The 5377-nt window shown below is 52.2% G+C and overlaps 1 pseudogene; it reads left to right on the top strand.

Annotated features, from left to right (window-relative positions):
- The first annotated feature begins 4367 nt into the window (after window positions 1-4367).
- On the top strand, window positions 4368-4486 carry LOC122890563 (annotated as a pseudogene).
- Window positions 4487-5377: the final 891 nt, after the last annotated feature.

Here is a 5377-nt window from a genome sequence, read left to right on the forward strand (position 1 = left end):
GGCCCCGAGCGCCGCCGCCTGCGCCCTCCGGCGGCGGCCCCGAGCGCCGCCGCCTGCGCCCTCCGGCGGCGGCCCCGAGCGCCGCCGCCTGCAGCCTCCGGCGGCGGCCCCGAGCGCCGCCGCCTGCAGCTTCCAGCCTCCGGCCTCGAGCGCCGCCGCCTGCAGCTTCCAGCCTCCGGCCTCGAGCGCCGCCACCTGCAGCTTCCAGCCTCCGGCCTCGAGCGCCGCCACCTGCAGCTTCCAGCCTCCGGCGGCGGCCCCGAGCACCGTCGCCTGCAGCTTCCAGCCTCCGGCCTCGAGCGCCGCCACCTGCAGCTTCCAGCCTCCGGCGGCGGCCCCGAGCACCGTCGCCTGCAGCTTCCAGCCTCCGGCCTCGAGCGCCGCCACCTGCAGCTTCCAGCCTCCGGCGGCGGCCCCGAGCACCGTAGCCTGTAGCTTCCAGCCTCCGGCCCCGAGCGCCGCCGCCTGCAGCCTCCAGCCTCCGGCGGCCCAGCAGTCCAGTCGTCTGCGGTCCAGTTGTCAGCGGTCCCTCGACGCCTGCGGTCCTGAGACATCTGCGGTCCAGTTGCCAGCGGTCCCTCGACGCCTGCGGTCCTGAGACATCTGCGGTCCAGTTGTCAGCGGTCCCTCGACGCCTGCGGTCCTGATGCCTACAGACCCTAGAGGCCAGCAGTCGGTCCTGACACCTGCAGCCCCTAGATGCCAGCAGTCTGGAGGCATAAGCAGCCCTGAGATGCCAACGGCCCCTAGACACCAGCAGCCTCCCTGCAAAATGCCTCGCCACCCCGAACCACAAGTGGCCTTGTCCGCAGTGGTGGCTTCCTCCGGGTGGAAGCCTGGTCAGAGTAGCATCGTGGGGAGCAGAGTCTGTGTCATCTGGGTTGTCCTCCTTGTCATTGTTGCTTCTTCGTCATTGGGAGTGGCCTCATCCAGGAAATGGTCTTGTCCAGAACAGCCTCTTCTTGGGAGCGGCCTTGTCCGGGGAGAAACTTCATTGAGCAGTGGCCTTGTCTTGGGAGTGGCCTCTTCTTGGGAACGGCTCCAATCATGGAGCGGCCTCATCTGTGGAGCAGCAACGTCATCTAGAGCAGCCTCGTCCAGAGTGGCCTTCTTGGAAGTGACCTTGTTGGGTTCATCGTCACCGCCTTTTCGTAAGAGGTAGCTCTGACCGGTAGTTTGATTCCTGATGCTTGGCGCGAAATAAAGTTTTGCTTGACTTTCGCTTTGTATCAGTCTCGTTCCTTTGATCACGGACCCTAACATTTGGGGGCTCGTCCGGGATCAAACGACGAGAACTGAGCCAGCATCAGAATTTTTAGGGAAAGCCTCTGGAGGTATTGGGTTTCGAGGTATTGGGTTTCGAGGCATTGGGTTTCGAAGTATTGGGTTCCGAGGTATTGGGATCCTTTCCGTCTGTCTGGTTGGAGCTCCAGGGTATAGCCCACCGGGGAGAAGCTGGACGCAGCCATGCTCCCCAGGGCTGGAGTGGATGCGGGGACGCCCCATCCCTCTGCTGATAGATCGACAGGGGGTTCTAGTCCCCCTGGGCGGTCGGGGGGGTTCGAGTCCCCCTGCGTGGTCGGGGGTTCGAGTCCCCCTGGGCGGTCGGGGGGTTCGAGTCCCCCTGCGCCGTCGTGGGGGTTCAAGTCCCCCTGGGCGGTCGGGGGTTCGAGTCCCCTGCCTTCCCTTTGACAGTTGAGGGGTTCAAGTCCCCTTAGACGGTTGGGGATAAAGATAGCCCCCACCAGTGGCAAGCTCTGGGTAAATTAAAAGTGCATAGAAATCAATGCACTCCATAAATTTGGTCAGGAGGACAAAGAGAAAAATCCGATTAGGAAATCCATTGAGCTATACAAAAACAAAAACAACACACCAAAGCTTATGGAATGCCATTAAAACAGTACTTAAAGGGAAATTATAGCAGTAAGCACCTGTTTTAAAGGATGAAGTTAAACTTCTACCTCATACAATATACAAAATTTTAAAAGGATCAGAAACCTATATTGTACTCTATAAGGCAACTGATATATGCTATAATATCGATGACCCTTGAAAACATTAGGCCAAATTAAAGAAGCCAGTGATAAAAGACTACATGTATGATCCTGTTTATATGTGAAATGTCCAGAAAACTCAGATCTATAGGAAAAGAAAGTAAATTAATAATTACTTAAGATAGGTTGCCAAGAGATGTGAGTGACCAATGTTTGAATGGGGTTTCATTTAGGATGGTGAAAATGTCCAGAACTTGATTGGACACAATTCATACTTTTAAAGTATACATTTCAATAAACCATTTAAAGGTTATAGGAACTCTAAAGGAACAACAAATAGAAAGGTAAATAACAAGATAATAGGGGAATATGAAAAAGCTCATGGAGCTCAGGAAAGGAAGTCCCCCCCCCCTTCCAGCAGCAGGCTCTGGACGAGGGCCACTGGGGTTGTGGTTATTTGTTTGTTTTTGTCTTTTTGTTGTCTATTGTGTTTTGTTATGGTTGAAGGAATGTGGCAAGCAGAGAGTAAGGGGACGCTAGCTTTCATCTCTCTGTTCCTCATAATAGATGTGGGGCTTCTCCCTCACTCATTTTGTGTGTTAAGGGCTATAACGAGCTACCTAGAGTTAGTCGAATGCCGGGTTAAGGTGTCCAATGCTGATGCTCATTAGAGCCGGGCATGGAAAATAAGTGCCTAGTGGGCCACTTTTGGTAAGCAGAACTGGTACTGTGGGATGAACCAACCTCGAGACAGAGACTTTAAGGAATATTCCCAAGCAGCTGCCGAAACTTCTTTTGTTTCGGGGAATTCCTTGCCTTCTCTGGCCCGACGTGGACTGCCTGGCCCCTCCCCCTTGCTGGCAGGGAAAGCATGGCATCTGAAGTGGAATGGGCCCAGGTGGAACATGAGGTCTGTTGGCGAAGGGATGGCTGGGCTGATGGTTAACTGTCTGTTTCAAGGGTTTAATGAGTAATTGTTAAAGTGGCTTCCGAAGTCTTTGATAACCTGAAACTGTGAAGGGTTGCTTGAATGACAAATGGAGTTAGATTTGTTGGACATCTAGATCCTAACCAAATGGGATGAAATGCTAGGGCGCTGTTTGCTGGTACTGGGTTTGTACTTTTGAAATCTGCTGGTGAACACATTCTGTGCTTAACTGATTGATAAATTTGCCATCTAAAGAATTCTGTTGTAACAACTCACCATTGGTTTATATTTAGTCTTAAGTAGAGGTTAAGGTATTTCTAAGAGTACAAAATTCTGTTAAGTGTAATTAAGACTGATGGAAATGAGAAAAGCAACTCTGTATGTAAAAAGTAGGAGATATGTAAAAGAGAGATAAACAGCCCTAAGGCCACTGTCAGAGCTAAATCCATTCGTAAAAGAATGGAAGGGGAGACTGATCACCTCCCATTAGCCAGGGATACCAAAAGGGGAGGATGTCCAACCTGTTTGAATCTGGAAAATGCCTGACTGTGTGAATGTATCTCTATGGCTCCACCGCTTCCACTATGGAGTCTGAATGGACTGCACCCTAAATCTTGCAGGGCTTCATATGGCATAACGGTCATCTACTCAATGGAGTAGCCCAGTCCAGGGTTTATACAGACAGACCTTAAATAAGACGCTCCTAAGTTCCCACGAGGGACACGAGCAGGACAGCATACAGGGACAGCCCTGCTCTAATGGCAGAGCAGATCACAGCTGTTCTCTCTGGGCTCCTCCACCCAGAATCTGGGAGATGGAACAGGGGAAATTCTGTGCAATGAATTTGGACTCTGCTTAGCACCTCTGTGTTGGCTCTCAGCCCTAGAAAAACGAGAGCCTGAGGGTCCACTTTGAGTCTAGGAAGCCATCTTCCAAGAGGAAGAAAACTCTCTGAAACTCCGTGAGCTGCTCGTCCCTCTTCTCTGATGTCTGGACTCAATGGGTCGCACAAGGGCCTATGGGAGGAGCTCGGGAGTCAAGGCTTCAAATCTTGGCCATCGGAGGCTGCCAGGGACCTGACCCGATTGATACACGTGCAGCTGCTGGCACGTTTCTGAATATGCTGGCTCTCTGCAGCCTCTGCATCTTTGAACAACATGTCCATCTGTCTGAAACATCATTCTGTTCCAAGCACTTAGAAACCCTCCACTACCTCCTCCTTTGTACAGAATGGGTATGACCACAAGGCATCAGTAGCCCAAGAAGGCCAGGGGCCAATGTAACTATGAACGAGAGAGATATGGTAGCTAACCAAGCCTGGACAAATTAAGGTGACAGTAGGGTATGAGAAAGTTCAGCTTCCTCCAGCAAGGGGAGGATGGTTCCATGTTATATAGGGTGTCACGTACACTCATCTGAGAATATCGGGTAAGAACCTTATGATTGTCTACGGCCATACCACCCTGAACGCGCCCGATCTCGTCTGATCTCGGAAGCTAAGCAGGGTCGGGCCTGGTTAGTACTTGGATGGAAGACTGCCAGGGAATACCGGTTGCTTTTGCTTTGATCTCCAAGAGGGAATTTCTTGGGACGGTGGGCTACTGCAGGCTGTGGATGCTACCTTCACGGAGATGGCACAACCTCTCTACGAACTGGCTAAGGGAGGACTCACTATGGTAGAGTGTGGACAGCTGAGGCAGAAGGAGCATTTCGGGAATTACAAAGAGCCTTACTGTGTGCCCCAGCATTGGTCATCCCAGATGTTACCAAGCCCTTCCACTTGTATGTGAAGGCAGGGCTGACTAAAGAAGTTTTGACTCAGACTCTAGGGTATGGTGAAGGCCAGTGGTCTATCTTAGCAAGAAACTAGATCCAGTAGCAGCTGGGTTCCCCCTTTGCTTCTGCATAATTGCTGCCATGGCCCTCCTAGTCAAGGATGCATGCAAATTGACTCTGGGTCAAAATCTCATATTGACCACCACCCACGTTATCAAGGGCCTTCTCCGGACTCCACCAGACCGATGGATGACGAACGCCCAAGTAACGGGGTAGCAGGCCCTTCTCCTCAATGGACCAAAAGTGGCCTTCCGACCCCCAGCAGTGCTAAATCCAGCCACACTGCTGCCAGAAGAGCTAGCTGACCATCCACATGATTGTGGGGAGGTCTTAACCCAAGTCACAGGAATAAGGCCGGATCTCAGAGACATTCCCCTCCCGGATGCGGAAATGACTCTGTTCACAGAAGGGAGTAGTTACATGGTCAGTGGAAAAGAGGTATGCTGGATGTCAGCCCTGCCACATAGGATCTCGGTGGAAAAGCAAAGCTGATTGCATTCACCAAGGCACTACAGATGGCCGAGGCCACAGGCACTAACTGGAAACTACAATGTGCCTACTGGCCCCAGAGCTCTGAGCAAGGAGAATGAACCAGACTCTCGAAAAGACCTTGACAACG

The sequence above is a fragment of the Neovison vison genome, chromosome 11 (genome assembly GCF_020171115.1).
Source record: "Neovison vison isolate M4711 chromosome 11, ASM_NN_V1, whole genome shotgun sequence".
Taxonomy (NCBI): domain Eukaryota; kingdom Metazoa; phylum Chordata; class Mammalia; order Carnivora; family Mustelidae; genus Neogale; species Neogale vison.